The 21,143-nt window shown below is 33.1% G+C and overlaps 2 protein-coding genes across 2 annotated transcripts in view; both read left to right on the top strand.

Moving 5' to 3' along the window:
• Nucleotides 1-2,705: 2,705 nt before the first annotated feature.
• The window catches only part of Snrpf (small nuclear ribonucleoprotein polypeptide F), a 32,840-nt gene continuing 14,402 nt past the window's right edge, over nucleotides 2,706-21,143 (top strand). The window contains exon 1 of the mRNA NM_001190929.1: nucleotides 2,706-2,962. The gene's annotated coding sequence lies outside the window, so the exon portion shown is untranslated. The remainder of the gene's footprint in view (nucleotides 2,963-21,143) is intronic.
• The window catches only part of Icmt (isoprenylcysteine carboxyl methyltransferase), a 170,393-nt gene continuing 151,986 nt past the window's right edge, over nucleotides 2,737-21,143 (top strand). The window contains 1 exon segment of the mRNA NM_001190928.1: nucleotides 2,737-2,962. The gene's annotated coding sequence lies outside the window, so the exon portion shown is untranslated.

The raw sequence follows: 21,143 nt of genomic DNA, 5'->3' as shown, positions 1-21,143 counted from the left end.
TGGCTTCGAAGACTATGAAAATCAAAGACGAACGAAAGTTTGGAAGTTGCACAAGTCCTTGTACAGATTAAAAACAAGTCAAAAGAATTGGAATGCGCATTTCTCGGAGTTACCTAAGTAACTAGGCTTCCTAGCAAACAATAGAGATCCATGCTTGTATGTGTACACTGAAAACAGCAGTCGTATAATAATGCTATTGTACGTCGACAACATATTGCTAACAGTCAATAACGAGCCCAAAATAAGAGAAGTACAGAAAGAACTCAAGAAATGTTCTGAAAGAAAGTTCCATATGAAATTCCTAGGTGAGCCTAAAGAATTCCTAGGAATTACAATATCAAGAAATAGAGAAGAAAGGATCATAAGATTGGACCAAATTAAGTTTATTACCAAGATGCAAACAAAATTTGGATACGCGCAAGCCAAAGGTCAATCAACCTCTATGGTAACACAGTCAACGTACTAAGTAGACATCAGCATAATCCGACCGAAAATGAATGGAAAATGGTCACCAGGATATTTAAGTACATTGCTTACTCTGCAAGTTGGCAATTGACGTACGTAGGACTAAATGAAGGAATGGAGTCATTCTCAGACGCGAGTTTTGCTGATTGCAAGAACTCACTAACTACTAGCGGTTATATAGTAACGTTGTACGGAGATACGATAGCATGAAGAACGCACAAACAGGCCTATGTGGCTCTGTCAACATGCCAAGCCGAATATGTGGCTATGAGTGATGCTTGTAGAGAAGCAAACAGCATGTGTCTGTCATTGAAGGTAATTCCAGATATGAAGTACTTTCCAATCATCTTATGGTGCGATAACAAAGCAGCAGTAGCTCGCACAAAGATGGATGGAAGTAATAAACTCAGGCATATGACGGAGGTACATGAGGACTACGTTAAGCAGTGCGCTCAAAGCGGCTATGTAAAGATAGAATGGATAGAATCAAAGGAGCAAAGAGCAGATATAAAAATATAGGCTTAGTAAAAACTAAGCCTTTGCCCTCTGATTGCCATAATAGATTAACTAAACTGTTGCTAGGAATTTAACATAGTTTTCATGGTACAGAGTGACTCCACGGTAGCGACTGTGAGCAGAGGCGCAATGGAAGACGGCGGATTTACAGGTCCATCTTTTGTCGTCTGCTTATTATAACTTTCAGCGATTCCGGAGTTCGCCACTAGATGTGCCACTTTTAGTTGGACGTATGAATACTCCGCCGAGCTGCGATGTGTACTCTTTACTTCCCTTTCCTGGGGAAGCTACTTGCGTAACCCTACCCTTCTCCTCCGCTATTTCTAGATGTGTATAGTTCAGAGTGAAAACCGCAGGGCGGGGCTAGCTTACGACTACATATCACATGGCACGCTTTCGCCCATGCTCATTGGCAATCTCTCTACTCCCTACTAAAAAAATCGACTAATCGCGCGATTCATCTGAAATAAATTTTCAATTAAAATAAATTTGTTAGAAATGTAAAATTCGTTAGCAGGCTGGCAAGTATAGGTGTTACCATCTGAATCCGACTAATCGTGTCCAAAAAAGTTCAATAAATTAACGTGATTATTCGCGTGATTATTCCCGCGATTGATAACGCGAATAATCGCACGACTCATCACGCGATTTTTTTCAGTAGGGCTAATCTCTGCCTGTACTCTAAGGGCCCTCGCACGCTAAAAACTTAACTTCAGGGTAATAGGAAATAAGGAGGAATAAGGGGGAATAAGGTGGAACAAGTTATTTATCTCCCTTGTTTCCGCTTATTTCCAAGATCGCTATTCGGACGTCCAAGCGCCGTTAGAGGGGGCTGTTATAAGACCATGTGATACATGGAGGCAGAAACTAAAAAAGAGTAGAAAAGCATTTAAATTCATATTGTAGTATTCCCTATTCAACATTATAACTTTTTAATAATTTTTGAGCAACAACTTTCTATCTCAAGTCCATACTCATGTAATATTTGTATATTCATATTTTGTTTGTCGTCTGCTTATTATAACTTTCAACACTTTTAGAAAAATCCGCTAGGTGTGCCACTTTTGCTTGGACGTGCGAATACCACTGAGCCGTCGTGGTCTTTGATATCTTTAGATTCAAATCGTCGTTATGACTTACACGTCCTTGTATGTTCTATTTATTATTACTCGATTACAATTAATATGTTTTCGTAAAATAAACTAATTTTAATCAAGAAGTTAAACTAATTAGTTTATTATTAATTTTTATGAAAACTTGCGGTATATCATATGAGAATCATATGAGAATTCGGTTGGAAGTATCATATATGATTCTCATATGAGTGCTCATACGATATTGGTTACTATATCTATATAGAGAGGAATAAATGGACATAACTGGAAATAAGTTACTTATTCCGCTATATATATACGTGAACGTATTAACCAATGTTAAAACTTATGTCCCGCGACTTATGTTTTTTGCGTGTCTGGGCCCTTATTCTTCTTATTCTTCCTTATTTCCTATTCCCCTAAAGTTAAGTTTTTAGCGTGCGGGGGTCCTAACGACTAACCTCCATACTCTCAGGGCTATCACACGTAAAAAGGTACACCGAGGAACAGCAGCTGACAGCCAATCAGAAGCAATCTTTAAACGGACTCATTCCTTCATGTTCGCTCCCCACCACCTCAATAAGGAACAAGTCCGTTTAACGCTTACTTCTGATTGGCTGTCAGCTGCTATTCCTCGCTATTCCTTTTTACGTGTGATACCCCTTCGAGCTCGGCTCCACTATTTATATATTTATATTTTATAATTAAAACTTCTCGTTTTAGATAAAATTTAAAAGAAAAACAAATTTTGAAGATAACCTAACAACCTAAAACAAAGTCAATAACTTAAAGAAAATAAAATAAATTAGGTACATAACTTACCATAAAATACTAAAGACTTTTAGGAAAGAACAAATCATTGGAGTCAATCGCATCTAATTGTAACGGTAAGAGCCGCTTTTTATTACTATCTTGTTCATTGCAATTTTATATTTATAAGAATATATTTTTGAATAAATAAATGATATGTTAAATGTGCTGCAGGTTTAAAACAATTAATTATTTATAGTTTTGTCACCTCTATTAATTGTTAATTGGATAAATCAAAAGTAATAGCCAAGAGATGATTATACCAATTATTGTTTTTGTGTTAGGAAACTGCTGGATATTTTGTTGAAATAAACACATTGCATCCAAGGCGCTACTATATAGCATATGTTACAGTACATATAGGTGATATAGGTACTATTAGCAATAGCAGCATATAGGTATAAGACCTGAGGCAAAATAAATAATAAATATAGATATTAAAAAATAGCTTAAAAAAAGAATCATTTTCATATTTTTAAAAATGCTGTGTCTTTGCACGAAAATTCACATATTTTCACGTATTTTAACGCATTTTCACGTAGTTACGTAAAAATCAAACTTAAGATAATACTTGTTCATCTATTCTACGTGTTCTACCAGTGACAGACTAGCGTCTGAGTGGCCATTTCAGGTCTCCTCAATATTCTTACGGTTCTTTATGGTTTTTGAGGTGAGAAATCCAAATTTCTTGTGTTTAATGTGAAAAATTACGGATTTTCGTGGTTTTAAAAGTTCGTCCTTGATGTTCTGATGGTTCTTTAAGTTTTTTGAGAAATTTAAATTTACTAAGCTCATACATAGTCCTATTGCAGAAATAAAGTTGTTATAAATGAAAATTTATCGGATTTGGTGTCGCTTATTCACCGTTGATCATTTACCGTCGTTATTTACAACCCCTTGAAACCATCAACAAAATATCCAGAAGTTGTATATCTCTATGTGCGAATTCTGACCATTTCCTATTATAAAGTAAGTATAGGAGGTTGATCTAAGGTTAGGGGCGATTGTAAGATTATTAAACTTTTTTTTTTAGCAATTAGCAACCAACATTTTTTCTATTCACAAGAATTTTTTGATATCCTTCTATTATGGGCATCCAATTGCACAAGTTTATTAAATTAATGGCTTAGGTGGGTTAAATTAACATTGTAGAGTTTGTCAAACTCTCATAAAAAACCTTTTTGAAAGCCCTGGTGGAAATGAAAAATGACTAAAAGTGTGCTTAACTGTACCTAACTGTGCTAAACTGTGCTAAACTGTATTAAAGCCGTACCAAATGTTTGAAATTTATATGGTTTGGCACAGTTTTGGCCCAGTATAGCATGTTTTTGGCATCATTTGGCACAGCATTTATTTCTACTGGGGAGATAAGGTGATGGCGAGTAACAGTATTTTTGGTAAAAGTTGTGAAATCCCTAAAATATAACTGTCAAGTAATTATTTATCATTTTTACAATAATAAATATATTATACACCCATCAGAGCATTAAAAGCAAAAGACTAAAGATTAAAATTGGAAACTTTTGCCTTGAGTGATCCCAAGTTAAAAGATTCTTAACTAAATTATGATAAAGGAGTATTACTAAGAATATTTTAAGGTTTAATAGTACATTACATTACTAGGTCATCACTTTTTAAAGAGAGGATTACAGAAGGTTCAAAAAAAGTTTAAAGATTAAAATTTTAAAACTGCTAGATTTGAGATTGATCTCAGTAAATTATAATAATAATGTTAAAGGAAAACATTTTAAATTTATTTTCTGGTTGTAAGTATTGGTATATAAGTTTTAAAACTTCTTTATTATTGTTATTTTCTTTGTATACCTCAGACCTGCGAACAGGTAACTATGTTGTTGACCTATGTGGGTTATGAGTATTATATGAATACTCCGTAAATATTTTCTAGTTTAAATAAATAAATAAATAAATAAATAGCTTATGGTAACCACCGTGATTGTGTTCCAGAACTGTTTTATATTAATATAGGTAGCAATATAATTAATAAAGTTGAAAGCCATAAATATTTAGATTTAATTGTTGATATTGCATGAAATAGGATAAACATATTAATTGCATTGTAAAACAAAAAAATGGTGTGCATCTTGGAACACCCGGCAGAAGTGATAGCTATAAAATTGATTCGAGCAGAAAATATTTAAAATTGAACTTTTTTAGCGTAAGACTTAGGGTGTATTGCGATGGGAGATCCCGTAAGTACAGCAGTAGTGCAAATTTCAAGTTTTTTGTTTAGAGATTGGCAATAGCTACTGGAGCTCAACTGGAAAGTCGTTCCACCACTTAGCATTAGACTTTGGTGTCCATATAACCTAACTAATGGTTGTCATGTGTATAAAAGAGCATCGTCGTTAATAAATTTATCATCTGTGTTATCATCTAATTATGCCCTCATTATGTGAATTTTATGAATTTTTATAATTCTGCCATCTGGATGATAACACCAAAAGTCTGGCTGTGAGCTCCAAATATTCAACGTTAAAATTTTTTGACGATTATCACCTGATTATCATTATTATTTTATCTCATTAAAATCATAAATATGATAAATATGATAATATAACTATCAGCTTTGATAAAAATATCACCTGATAATTAGCTGACGTTTTGGCATGATTATCAGCAGATTATCAGCTGATTATCATCTGATAATCAGTTGATTGTCATCTGCTTTTTTTCTGTAGGGAAGAACAGTGCTAAAAAATGCAAAGGAGAAGACGTATAATTTTTTCGTTTTCCTTGCAACAGTGCAGACATGCAAACAGTGGATTAATGCTTGCGGAAAGGAGTTTACGAATCTAAATATTCAAAATGGTAAGTAACAAAAGCAAAATAAAAGTTTAAAGTTGTGAATAATATATTGCTTATATATAGAAACATAAAGTAACCACACTCTTAAAATGAACATATTGACTTATGTTTAGCTTGAATTTGCTCCATACATTTCAATGAAGTGTGTTTCAAAAAACCGATTCACAACTTTCTTTTGACTATCATCCACAAAATGCAAGAAATTTAAAAACTGACGCAATACCATCCAAAAATTTATGTTGAAAAGACACAACTAAGTTTTAAACCTCACATAAAATAAGTAATAATGCATTAATTATTAAATTTTGACTATTTTATATTTATAGAGCAACAACATCACATAGAAAAAAAGGAAATGATAAGATTAATTCATCAACAATTTGCAGAGTTTCCGATGAATAAAGTAGCTCTTTTGGAGCTTAGTTTTGATGTTCCTCGTAGCTACCACCATCGTGGAAAAAAGAATGTAATAAATTGTAATAAAACGTAAAAAAAAGTAAGAAAATGTAAGAAACTGTACCTTTTTGTTGAATTTCAAACCTTTTTTCTTCTACATTTTTGTACACTTTCTTACATTTTCATTTTTGTTAACTTTTTTTTACATTTTATTACATTTTATTACATATGTTATTTTACCGCCTAATATAGTCAATATATTTTTTTAATTATTAATTGTATAATAAAGTGTAACAATGGATAATAAATTGTAAGAAAAAGTAAAAGGATGTAAGCAGAAATAAGAAAATAAAAAAGTCGCCATTTTCGTATATAATATTGCGCTTACAGAAAATTTTTTATATTTTGTTATACTTTTTTACGTATTGTTACATTTGTCATTTCAAAGAAGAGATCCCCATGAAATCCTGGATCAATGGATTTGTAATAAATTGTAATAAAACGTAAAAAAGGTCAGAAATCCAACAAAAACGTACAAAATGGTACGATTTGTTACATTTTCATTATATTTTCTTACACTTTATTACATTTTTTATTTCCACTAGGGCAGTAACTAACGATGCAACAAATAACAAATGCTTTATCTACGGTTTTTACTTCAAATCAGATCATGATGTTATTATAATCTGGTAAAAAAAAAACACGATGGTCAATAGATGATATTGCTGCTGCAATATCTTTGTGATCTATTAGTCCAAAGGCCTATTAGTATATTACGATACTAGTGCGGTAAAGTAGTTTCACTCTCGTGGGGACAATATCACCCGAGCGAAGCAAGGGTGATAAGTCCTCACGAGGGTGAAATCCCTTTACCCCCTCTAGTATCGTACGATATTTATGAAACAACGTGCATCAACCGAGATTTAGCGAGTGCATTTTTGCATGAGCGTGACTTAAATCGAGGTTTATGCCACAGTGTGTCATAAAGATACATAAAATATTCAATGAAAATACCACTCCCAGCTATGTCCACTATTCGATCTCAGTCCAGGAGAATGAACCAATGTACTTAAAATAATGAAGTATATAAAAGTATTTCTATGTCAAATACGGAACAATTAGCTGTGCTCTCATTTGATGAAATTCATTTATCAAATATTACAGAAATCGAACGAAAGAAACAAAAAACAGTAGATCGACATTCATACTGTCAAGTTGTCATGGCACGTGGACTTTTTAAAAAGTAGAAGCAGCCTATATTTTTTGATTATGATACAGCAATAATTGAAGAATAAACAAGTGTGGCAGTCATTAAACGTTGATTTAAGTGAAACGGATATATGCATTTTTCCACATCCCTGTGATAACAACTCAAACAAATTTACATTTTTCAATGTGCCTCATATGTTGATGCTGCTGCGTAATCATTACTGTTAATCAACAGTCCAGATATAAATACTTGTCGCAAATTGCAACAATATCATTTAGATATGCAAGGAAGTAAGTGTCAAAAAGTCAGGCTAGGTGCTCAAATATCCTTTAATAGCGTTGCAAAAAATATAGAATATTAAGGACCAAAAAGGTTGCTTGGAAAGCTTTAATTGGAGATAAGCAGAAGTGCTAAAGACTTTCAATGACTGGTTTGATATATTTAATAATATATCTGATTTCACAAATACTTTTCGCAAAAATTGAAATTTTTTTTCTTGCTTGCCAGCAATGGGAGCAACAAATGATCGTCTGTCAGCTTTAGATGTCAATAGTTATTTTTAATGCTCTACCGAATGACTTAAAAAATGATCAAATAAATAAATCAAAAGCTAGATCAAAGTAAACTGTTAGAAAGTTATCCGATACTATTGTATATATACACGTGATAAGATATTGCTCATGATTTTAAAAGATTATTATAATTATATTATAGTTAGGAAAAGATTTTATATTGTTTTTTATTTGGTAAGTTTTAGTATATAAGTTTTTTATTTTTTTGCTTCCTCCTAAGAGGTAGCTTTGCAATAGTAAAATTTTCAGTTTCGCTGAAACGTTGTAGAAACGCATTTGGAGGTGTTTGGAATACGAATCATGCCTTTTTAGAAAATTTCCGTGCGGATGGCTGTGTGTTTTTTTCTCTCTCAGAGAAGAGCTGTTGGGGAAAATCTTAGAAAGACCATAGCGCGACTTCGTTTACGGGGTCGTCGAAACAGTTCCATCCGCAATGTCAACCGTGTGTCGGATTCACACCGACTAAACCCATCCTTTTTGCGGCCAGATGAAAAACACCCAACCGTACCAAGGAACGCCCTCTTTGCCTTTATCGACCCTCGGTAAAGGCGCATCTAGCTCCATCTTCTGTGCCCTTGTTCCCCGCGGTACGACCATCGAGTAGTGCTTCGCGGGGGGGGGGGGGGCGAAAGGCTTTTACGCCCTCTTCTAATTGATGTGGTCATCATCACGTCTTCTTCTTTCTGCGTCGTCCGGGCGTCTGCTTCTTTCCGCATCGTCCGGTCGTCTGCTTCGTGCGACATCGTCCGGCTATCCTCTGGACAGCCTCAACCCCGACACGGCACAGTTACATTTTTATTCCGCTGTTTCGCCTTTTCTTTGCCTTCTATTCTCTTCGTCATTTCTAACCTTCAAAAGAGAGAGAGAGAGAGAGAGAGAGAGAGAGAGAGAGAGAGAGAGAGAGAGAGAGAGTAATAATTAATAAGTCTTACGCTAAAAAAGTTTAATTTTAAATGTTTTCTGCATGAATCAATTTTATGGCTATCACTTATGCCCGGTGTCGCGAGATGCAAACCATTTTTTTGTTTTACAATGCAATCAATATGTTTATCCTATTTCATGCAATAATCAAAAAATAATCAACAATTAAATCTTAATATTTATGGCTTTCAACTTTGTTAATTATATTGCTACCTATATTAATATGAAACAGTTCTGGAACACAATCATAGTGGTTTATTAAGCTATCTATTTATTTAAACTAAAAAATATTTACAGATTATTCATATAATAATCGTAACCCACAGAGGTAAACGTACCCTAGTGGAAATAATTGGGTGTGCCAAAGTGTGGCAAAGTATGCTAAAGTGTGATAGAAGTGTTGATAGAATTTCAAGAAGATCATGGTCTATCGATTTCAATTGTAATTTTTCGTATTGAGTTTTATCGACTTTTATCCTTTTTTATCGTATTTTATCACGTTTAATCAAGTTCTAATGCAAAAAGTGAAATTAAGATTCACTATTCAAGTTAATTAAAATCTTATCGACTTAAATGGTGAATTCTAATAGACTTTAATCGATTTCTATTCACTTTTTCCAGCAGGGTAAGTTTTGAAATTTTTTTATTGTTGTTATTCTCTTCTTTTGTATACTCCAGATTGCGAACAGGTAACTACCCTTGTGGAAATGGATTGTGTGCCAAAGTGTGCCATAGTGTGCCATAATGTTCCAAAGTGTTCAAATTCGGAAATTTATTATACTTTGGCATACCTTGGTATACTTTGGCACACTTTGGCACACAATCCATTTCCATCGTGTAGTGGCAATATCTCACTGTACCGAAGTGTGCCAAAGTGTGCCAAAATGTGCCAAAATGTGCCATAGTGTGCCAAAGTGTAACAAAGTGTGCCATGCTGTGCCATACCGTGCCAAACTGTGCTATACTGTGCCATACTTTGTCAAAAAAGAGATGTTTGTTTCTGAAAAACCCATGTGTGTCAAAGTGTGCCAAAGCGTGCCAAAATGTGCCAAAGTGTGCCAAAGTGTTCAAATTCGGAAATTTGCTGGACTTTGGCACACTTTGGCACACTTTGACCCTGCTGGAAAAAGTGAATAGAAATCGATTAAAGTCGATTAGAATTCACCATTTAAGTCAATAAGATTTTAATTAACTTGAATAGTGAATCTTAATTTCACTTTTTGTATTAGAACTTGATAAAACGTGATAAAATACGATAAAAAACGATAGAAGTCGATAAAACTCAATACGAAAAATTACAATTGAAATCGATAGACCATGATCTTCTTGAAATTCTATCAATTTCTATTGTAATTTTTCATATTAAGTTTTATCGACTTCTATCGTTTTTTATCGTATTTTATCACGTTTTATCAAGTTCTAATGTAAAAAGTGGAATTAAGATTCACTATTCAAGTCGATAAGTGATCTAATCGACTTCTATCGACCTTTTCCGGCAGGATATGTACTAATACTTACAACCAGAAAACAATTTATGATCTTTTCTTTCAACATTATTATTATAGATTACTGAGATCAATCTCAAATCTAGCGGTTAACTTTAATATTTAATCTTTTTTTTTTAAACCTTCTGTAATCCTCCTTTCTTAAAAAAGTGATGACCAGATGTTGTGAAGCCTACAAATGAAGTTAGCGCTATGAACGTAATTGGTCGACAGTTTATGTTCGGTTTAGATGGTGCCAACATTTCAAATTCAATATTTAAATTTAATGGTAAAAAATTTAATAAAAAACAATTGTATTTAGTTTTGTATTAAATTTTAAGATTAGATTTGTAAAAATCAATTATATGCTATAAAATAAATAGCCAATATCTAACCTTGAAAGTTGAAGAGCACAACCTACATTGTATTAGGTGATATATGCCCAGGCGCAAAAACTGACTTGATTTATTCGAAGTAACCTAATCAGTCTTGTATACATTTTCACACGTTCACCTACGCCTGTGTACGTTCGCGTACGTTTTTGTATAAGTAATGCTGTACAAAATGCTAGAATCTCAGCTAAAACATAAGTGAAGGTACTTGAACATACGGCATCGAACAAAAATCTACAGCAGCGTCACGTAGTATAACAAAAATGTACAATTTGAATTTCAATTTGAGTTGACTAAATATTATATGTGCTTGTTGCATTTAACATTGTAGTCCAAGACTATTTATAGGTATTGACACTTGGTTTTTGACAATTTCTACTCTTGTAACTATTTTATTTCCAACCTTAATGAGTTTGAGCTGGACACTGTCAACGTAGCTGCCGAAAGTCATACACACTGTTTTATCAACATTGAGAGATAATTTGTTTAATGCTAACTACTGAAATATTACTTTCAAGAAATTGTTTATGTTATTTTGGGCATCGTCCCAATATCCACCTGTTGCTAGTATTACCGTATTATCCGCGTAGGCCATGATTGCCTCCAAGGGCTCTCTCTCAATCAATCTACTCTTTCTACACTGTATTAAAATATTATATTTGGTCGATTTTGGAAAAACCCTCCAAAACTCGTAATAAAAAACTAAATTTATTTTACGGTAGAAATGTTCTTTGCACTTGAATCATTCAGGTTACAAAAAAAGCTAAATGTATCAAATTTCAATTAGTTTTTAGCAGTAAAAGAACTTTAAAAATGTCCGTCCGTCCATCCGGATTTTTTGCATTTATTCCACAAAACTTGATGTATTTTATATAAAAAAAAAACTATTTAATGGTATAGACAGGTACATATGATAAAAGTATACATTCCTACCAAAAAACATTTTCAAGATTTGGTCCAGGTAGATTGGCAGATGTGAAAACAATTAAAAAAAGAAATAGACGTAATTAATGTATTTTTTTAAATATTTTTGATATATATTATGACACATATATATTGTCACGTGTGGATGCACGTCACGGGTCTCTAATTACTATAAGAGAGCGAGAAGAAGAGTGCAATGCGGTGGCGGCCGTGGCGCGACAGAATGTCTGCCTTGTAAGCCAGAGGATCTCGGTTCAAACCCGGGGTCCGTCACTTTTCGTTGCACTCTTCACTCATAACATTTTCTGGTGTCTATGAAGTGGGATCTTACCATGTCGTCTACAAGTGGACTGTCTGTTCACAGTTACCTGTCTTTAGAAGAGATTATATTCAGGCTGCTGCGTGTGTAATATATTGATGGCATTAAAATCGATTTAAAACGATAAATTAATATCGATTAAACCGGATTAGAATACATAAGTATTAGGATATTCACTTAATCGATTCAACGCTTATTTAAATTGGAACCAATGTATCTGTATTCACTAGAAAAACGATTTTAATGATTTTTTATATCTAGAATAACATTTGATATTATTCAATCGTACTGTATCCAACTATGCAATCGTTTTTACTGATGTGTAAATCGATTTGAATTTACATGAATTTTTTTGAATCATGTGTCGTTTAATAAAGTCAATCGATTTTAATAAAGTTTCAATTGAAATCGATTGTAGTTAGTAAATCTATTCTGTCTTCTACAGCATTTGACCTTTCTTATGTAGTAACGGAGAAGAAATCTTGTCACTTGCAAGTATGAACATTTGAAGCGACACCAAGCGGTTATATTAAGAAACATAGGGTAGATTAAAATCGACTAGTTTCGCAATAAATTTGATCGATTCTAATCGAAATATAAAGATTTTTTTTTTCATAAGGGATATTACAAAACTTTGATCATTAAGGTCACTTAAAATGTTATCAAAATTATTTGTAAAATTAAACTAATTTAATATCGAATAATAGGTTGATTCATATTTATTGAAAGAATCCCAATTAAACTGCATTTAAATAATCATCGCATAAAAGTCAATAAAGATATCTTCATTTTGATATTTAGATTGCGATTGCGACCGATTCATAACGATAATTTAAAACGTCGATTAAATCAATCTAGTATTTTTAGCAGGGATTTTTTTTTTGATTATTTTAATCGATTGAAGGATAATTGAATCTAACCGTAAAAAAGTATCGAGATCGATTAAATATTATATAAACGAATTATCTTATAAATTAAATCAAATTTATTGATAAAATCACGAACGAATCATATTGGAAAAATGATTATTATTTTTATTATTCGTAATAAAGTACCATTCGAACAGATTTATATATACTGATAAAATAACAATTAAATGATATTGCAAGAATAGTATTCGTTTTGGTTATTAAAATCTATTAAACTGTATTCAGAGCTATTCATAAAACTAGTATTGGGGATCGATAAACTATTTAGTAATAAATAGTTATTTTCAAATCGATTAAAATAGATTGACAAATTAACATTTAAATGATATAACAAGAATAGTAATTGTTTTAGTTATTAAAGTCGATTAAAATATATTCAAAGCTATTCATAAAACTAGTATTAAGATCGATAGACGATTTAGTAATAATTAGAGATTTTAAAATCGATTAAAATTAGTGAAAAAAAATTACAATTCAACTGCACTAAAATAATTACTACATAAACATCGATAAAAATATATTAAATTTAATCCTTTTTTTTCGTATTAAAACCGATTGTAATTAAAAATGAATTAAATCAATAAGAATTTAATCGAGCAAATTTGGCTGGTCGATTGAATGGATTTAAAACGATTAAATTCGATTAAAAGTTAATCGAACAATCTAAAAATGTTATTCAATAAATTTTAGTTTTTTTTATAATTTCCTGCAGAGCTTGTACTTGTTACATAGTCCCCTAGTGAAAATTTTTCGAAAATTAAAAAACTTGCACTATACTCCCAGAGAAAAAATTTAGAAGATTAAAAAATGTATTCATATGTTTTAAAAAAGAAATAAAATGGTCTGCTTAAATGCATGCACTTAGAGCTGTATATACCTCTCGCAGTGACCTTGGCACTTACTCTTCTCTTCTGCCTCGCTTCCTCCTGACCCACTGTCTTCCAGGTGTCCTCAAAATCAAGCCTGACCTGCCGCTGCCAAACGCTGTTGCCGTACCCGTAGATGGCGTATAGATTGAGCTTCTGCATTGGTTTGCGTTGAAGGGCATCCAGGACTTCGCTCTTCCCGCTCACCAGGGTTGTTTTCTCGGTGGTGGTGATAGCGATAGCTGGCGTGTCGAATAAAACACGCAGCTTCGCTTCAACCCTGTGAGTCTTCTTTTCCGCAGACCTCGGGCTCCTTCGTTTAGAGCGTCGTCGCCGGTATTCAGCCAAGTCAATCTTGACTGCTTGGATGTTGGTGATGCGGGGCTTTGGTGGAGCTGATGTAGATGGTGGCGTGGGAGGAGGCGTGAGGCTCTCCTGCGAGAATGTAGGTGCAGGAGCCGATAATAGACATATTGCGAGCGTTGCAGGTGTTTCACCTGTGCAAGGAGGCGGCGGAGGTGTAAAGTCGCACTGCACGGCGCGGCCCCCACTTATGAGTGTGATAATTTTTTCTTTACAATTTTTGACAAGTGAGGGTAACGAATTTTTCTATTACGTAATCAAATAATATTATAATTATTTAGGTTCTCTTTTATACTCTTTTAGACCATTTATATAAAATCTTCCTTTTTCTTTTTGTTTATCGCGATCAAATAATAAATAAGTTGTATTACCAATTTTTTAAAAATATTTTGTATGGGCCTTTGTAAATTGAGAAGAATTTTGCAATTTTTCAATTGTCTAAATCCAAAATATTATTCTATTTTAATAGAACTTCGTATCCCTCTTAAAATTCGACAAAAAATGTTTTCTTTTGTTAATTATATTTTTCTGCACGTTTTTGCGCTTTTGAAATTATACGTCACGCGCAAGATAAATTTTTTGTTCAAGCGGAAGCTCGACATCTAAATTAATTGAATTTATCATATTTTTCCACGCACGTTTAGATTTTATATCTATGTGTAATTCGATCGGAGTAAAACTCGTTGTGTCGTGATACGTTTCATTTATAATAGTTTAGATGATATTAATATATGCGACCCAACCAGTGTGTTTCTCACTAATAAATGTACGAAAAAATCTACCGAGCTCCTTATTAACCCGCTCAACGATGTTACTTTGTGGATGTCGGATAGATAAAAAAACGAAATCAATATTTTGTTCTCGTAATTTCTTGATCCACGCATTTGCAGTGAACTGTGAGCCGTGATCACATGAAATACGCTTCGGTTTTTCATGTAACAAAACATAATCATTAAAAATTTTCTTTATCGCTGTAGTACAGGTTTGTCTACGAATTAGATATAGAACAACGAATTTTGAAAACGCGTCTATAGTTACAAGTATATATTTCACACCGCCGCGTCCGGTCGGTAACGGACCATAGAAATCAATTGATAGCAAGTCGTGCAGCGCTATGGATAACAAATCATGTGGCGCTTCCGGAATTATCGACTCCATTGGCGCTGTACATGGCGTTTGTATAAGTACCGATTTTTGTAGGGCACATCAATTGTTTATTTAATCGAGTCGATTTTAATCCCGTTGCACCTTTGACTATAGTACTAACAATAGGCAAAGTCACAACGTTTTTAAATTTGTCTAAGTTACAATTGTAAAAATTTTCAGAAATACATGTGACTTGACTATCGGTGTCAATTAGGGCTTTTACTGGAATATTGTTGATTTTAATTTTAATTTATGGACAGGCACAGATTTCATCGTTTTTAGTATTATCGTCAAATTCATATAATAAATCTTCTTGTGGATTATTGAAAATCGTTCAGATTGGACTTTGTTTATCAGTTGTTTCTTGTGTATGTAGAATTTAATTTATAATGTTGTCCGAGGCACAAGAAACAACTTTTACTGGTTTTTTGACAAACCCCAAGTGTCTTTTAAGCAATTGTTTCATGTATCGTCTAAGGAAAAATTAACCGTAGTTGGTTTAGAACTTATTGTTTTGGGTTTTGTACCCGTCTTTTGTCTTTGATTGTGACCATCGTCTTTAAATGCTAGTAACTCGAAAAATTTATCTTGAGTAATGTTCTGTGATTTTACGGTGAACCGAATATCCCAGTCAAAGTGATTTGAAATTTTTCGTACAAGCTCAGCTTCTGAGAAATTTCGTTCTATGTCTTGTGCGAATCCCCACACGTACGTAGCATATTCAAGGTGCGAGTATTTTGAACCAGTATTATATCGATTGTATTCTAATTTCCGAGACCACTCGTCTTGAATATCTTTGTTCCAAAATCATGCTTTAAATGTTCTCTCGAAATCTGACATGGTGTTAATTGTTTGCTGTGCGATGTCGAACCACGAAAAAGCTGTATTTTGTAATGTTTGGCTAATTATTATGTTCATTTGGCTCCGTATACATTTAAAACGTCAATATATCTTTTGAGGTTGCGCATAGGTTTTTCTTTGCCGTCGGCTTTAAAATTGGCGGTTTTAGCTTAAGAGATTTTGACGCGAGACTCAGAGTGGTAATATTGCCATCAAGAGTAACTTCGTGACTTAAAGACCGAATTTTGTTAATTTTACTTGTTAACGTTTGAAATTCTTCTAAGAAAGTTTTGTTGGAATTTTCAATATATACTTTTAAATTTTGTAAAGATTCGTCGCATTTAAGAAGTGCGTTATTATAAGTTGTGTATTCTACCTCAAGGGATTTCATTTGTGCTTCGTTTGATTTGGTTATTTTTAATAAATTTTGACTTGTATTTTTTTTAGTTATTTAAGCAATTTGAACTTTTATGAGAATGTTATTTTGCATTTTGACTTGTATTTGTTGGAGCAGTTAATTTTGTGGTTATGTATTTTATGATATTTGTTAATAAAACTTCCGCCTCTTTTTCATGTCCTTCTATAGCCATACTTTTTAAGGCTTACACGTTTGCCAAAGGGCTTTGTGTCCGGTTGAGCTTCGAGTCGGAGTTCGGAAAATTTAGGGCCTACTCTACTATCAATAGAATTTTCGTTCTTGTATGTTTTTATGTTTTTTGTCTAAATCATTAATGATTTCCGACGTTTTGTCCGATTTTTGAGTCGCGTCGTCTGTAGTAAGAACTGCGTTAAGAGTTTCGTTTAGTTGTGATTTTAATGTTTCCGTGGAAGCGTTTCGAGTAACGGCACCGCTCTTTCTAAGTGTGCTAGAGAATATATTTTTGTATCTTGGCATGATCGCCAATGATACGGTCGCGACTCTTCTCGGTCTTGTGCTCGTATATAATTTTAGTTTTTTCGAGAAGAGCAGTAATTATGTACTGATCTGTGTCGTTATTATGACGACAGATCATAAATAGAAATTTGATTCTATCTTATAACATATTGTTTTAATGAGAGCGGTCCGGAATACCAGGTAATGGAAAGATATTACAATAATAAAAGTTTATTTCTTTTCAATAAACAAAATTAATATATTCAATCAATAGTATTTTTAGATAGAATATTGCGTAAACTGCAAATATTCTTGGCAACAGTTGTTTAAATCATGATTTTCTAAGTGTACAAAAGATTCAAAATTATTCTACGTTTCTCTACCTGGTACACGTTAGTTGCGTTATCAGGTTCGACACGCTAAATTTATAAGTCTTTTGAGTTACCGAAATATTTCTGAGTTCTATATCCTTTCAAGGCGTAAATTGCTCTTGAGAAGAGACTAAGCGCCTTAGTTGCACTGGAGCTAGTGAGCTCGGATAGCCCGAACAAGTCCTTGTCGAGATAAATGGGATGCTGCAAATAATTATTTGTGCAGATATGCTCCTTTTTTAAAGCTTTGTGTTTGTGAATATGAAATGACGCGCATGCATTTTAGAAGATAAAATCTGCAGTTTTGGTCGATATGAAAGGAATGCTGCAAATAGTTTTTGTGCAGGTATGCACATTTTTTTAAAGCTATGTGTTTGTGAATATAAAATGACAAAAATCTTTATCTAATCATTTTCTTTATAGAACGAGCACTTGCTCGTTTAATAGTAGGAAAAGATAAATTAATATTAAACAATATAACATTTTTTAAATAAACCGTAACTTATAATCAAATAGATGTTTTAAACAAACATTACAAAAAATTATATATTTTGATTTATGTTTTATATATGATTACTATAATATTAAAATATATTTTGAATATTTTAACGTTTTGATTAATTATCTATAGTCATCCCTATTGGTAAATCTGAAATAAGATCTCTACTATTAGGTATACTGCTCTGTTATAAAATACTCTTATAAAGTTTGTTATAATTGAAAATTATTTTTTAAATAGTAAAACCGTATTCGAAAATAGATGCATTGAAGCATTCTGAGCAATATTTTGATTTTACAATATTAGACATGAAATTTTCAGGTGAAACTCATAGTGATTCCACAATCAATTGTGTCATTTTATTATTGACAACTGAATTTTATCTATTTATACAATTTCAAATATCAACTTTTTGCATGTGTATCGAACGTTATTTTCCGCTACAGGGGGCGGAAAATGAGCTTGAACGCTCGCCGAGCGTGCGTAATAGTACACTTTACGCAAATTATGTTGAAATAGGTATATTTTAAATACTGACTTATTAATTAATTTAGATAAGTATTAAATAAAATGATAATGAAATTAATTGATCTTTATGTCAGGATATAAAATATGATATTGTATAAAATTAAATAATTCTCTATACTTATATTGATCCTTAGTGGAACAAAAATTCTGCACATAACAGTTTCCATCTGAAGATTTTAGACTAAAATAGAAGATAACTAAAAAAAAACAGAAATTTTCAGCAGAAGAATGTCGGAATTGAGACAAAGACAAGTTATTTACGGGTATTATTAGATTTTTCTCAGTTTTTTTTTAGTTTACTGCGGTACTATAATTTAACAGTTTTCAACAGTTACGTTCATTAGATTCTATTATTTCATTAAAGGCGTCTTTTTAATAAGTTAAGAAAAGTATGTAGAAATCCGAAGATAGCTGTTTTGATTGAGAAAAAACCGTTGTCTTCACTTATTAATAGTTATTGTCTGTTTATTATTTCATTTATTTTCAAAATCGTAAAATATTATACCTGAAAAAAATAAATCTAAATGAATAATCTAACAAACTAAATAAAACTGAAGACAACAAACGATTACTGTTGTCTGTGTTTTAATTCCGACATTTTTCTGCTATCATCTGCAGTTCATAACTTTTTTCTTCAGTTGTTTTCATTAATCTTTTTTACAAGGGATTAAGATATCGTTATCATTTAATATAGAAGTAAATATCGTATTATGTATTACATTTTAGTGCAGAATATAAATGTTATGATTGTTATAATCCTACAATTTACATTATATTATAAATTTAAATAAAAAAAATGTTCAATTAATATTATTTTGTTGTTAGATTTTGTTAATATCATTAATACTGTCATTAAATAATTACAAACTACTTTTGTAGAATGTTGGCTATATTAAATATATTCATTTATACTCGACGGTAATTAATTCTTGTAGAACGTTTTAGAAATCGTGCTTTCGATTAGTTAGAATTTATCAATCTGGCAATCTGATTAGAGCATTTCAAAAACGTTTCACAAGAATCAACTACCATCGAGTGTACATCTAATATTTAATAGTATATTTAATAATGACACGTCAAATAATTAAATAGCTTTACAATTAATTTGTCAATCGCGAGCGAAGCAAGCGTTTTTTGCTTGTATAATATTAATACACAAGATGAACAACAGTGGTCTGACAATAGTATCCTGCGCGTCTCAGTAGAAGATTAGCCCCCCTCAATGTGTGCAGAAAAAAAGCCCACAAGGTCCATCAGGCAGAAGTTAATGCACGATTTTCCCAAACGCAACCCCACATTGACAACTTTGAGCAGTAGCTTCTCTTAATTAAACACATCTATGTTGAGAAACCAAACAAGGGCAACAGGTTTATTTGCAGCAAGTAACTTCGTCTTTTCATTGACCCCTTGTTCAGATTTTCTGTATCGTTCATTTTTCCAGTTGTCTCGGCACACCACAAGACAGTCGACAAGTGGGAGGCTTTGGCGGCAAATCCTTAATTTAGTAGCGTCTTTATGGTTGGTGGTGACACGAGCTTCCGATTGAAAAATACATCTACTTGGCTCCCACCCGGGCTGTTAAAAATCTATAAGCCACTCGATTAGCCTCAGCCACATCTTCTTCGTCCGAACCATATTTTATACTTACACGGAGATTAATAATTGTATAAGCTAGATCCTGTGTATCACAAATTCTATCGATGAATTATCGATCAAAGACGGTATAGGCGTATATTGAACACAAAGCGAGCCTTCAATTATTATTGGGATCGGTGGAATGTCAAACAATAGCTGCTCCAACTTTAAACATTTGCACGAATGAGTGTGTAAGAACCCCATTTTAACTGTGAAAAATTTCTCCCATCGTTCTGCTTCTTTTTATCCTTCTAGAACAAGGCTTTTTATTTCAAGTTTTTTTCTCTTCTTGTTCTTTTGTCTCTTCGTCCTTCTTGTTGCACTTCTCTTTTTTACACCACCACTACTCCTCGACTTGCGTTTTTTTCTTCCATCGACACCTCTTTTTCTCTTCTGCACTGTGACAGGACCAGCGAACAATTGCAACCGAGCGGGATTTCCGTAGCGTGACATTTTATATCCTGATCCCTTCATTAACTTGTCTAGTTTCTCACCAGCTTTTCCAGGAATTAAACTTTTCTGGATAACCTTTTCAGCTGACGAAATATTCCTTTCAATGACCCTTACCTCTGCTACGCAAAAATATTATTTATTTCAAACGATGCAGCATCCAGATACTTTCGAATTCTACTCAATTCCTTAGTGTAGAAAAAACCGTCTATATCTTCACCTGACAGGTTTTCGCAAATAGTTCCAGTGTCCAATCTCTTTCGTAATCTTTCACTGAAAAAACGTTGGCATAAGTGACCTTGGCGGGCACGTACAAGTCTATTGTCGAAGTGGTGCTTGTCCTTTGGTTTAGGACGTATACTACCCGTTCTTAGGAAAATATCGCGCCGCTCACTACGATCTTTTGCTTACTGCGCATGTGCCTTCTAAAAAAGATGGTGGGGAAATTGAGAATTCAGGATTTAGGACGTATACTGTCCTAAAGTTAAAGCAAGAGATATGCGAAACGTTAGTGTAACTGTTGAACCAGCGGCGGGGCTGAGGATAACCTAACCTTTTTTCAGTGTCGTCAAAGACAGATCTTGGCCGACTGATGCGAACTAGCTCACCGACTTTGAACTTGGGTCTTATCAGCTTATGTCCATTCTTATTGTAACGACGCTGTAAATTCTCCTGTGCTTTAGCAACGTTGTACACAGTCGCAGATGCTGGTG

This window comes from Nasonia vitripennis, assembly GCF_009193385.2.
Source record: "Nasonia vitripennis strain AsymCx chromosome 1 unlocalized genomic scaffold, Nvit_psr_1.1 chr1_random0007, whole genome shotgun sequence".
Lineage (NCBI taxonomy): Eukaryota > Metazoa > Arthropoda > Insecta > Hymenoptera > Pteromalidae > Nasonia > Nasonia vitripennis.
This window is presented reverse-complemented; position numbering and strand designations above follow the sequence as displayed.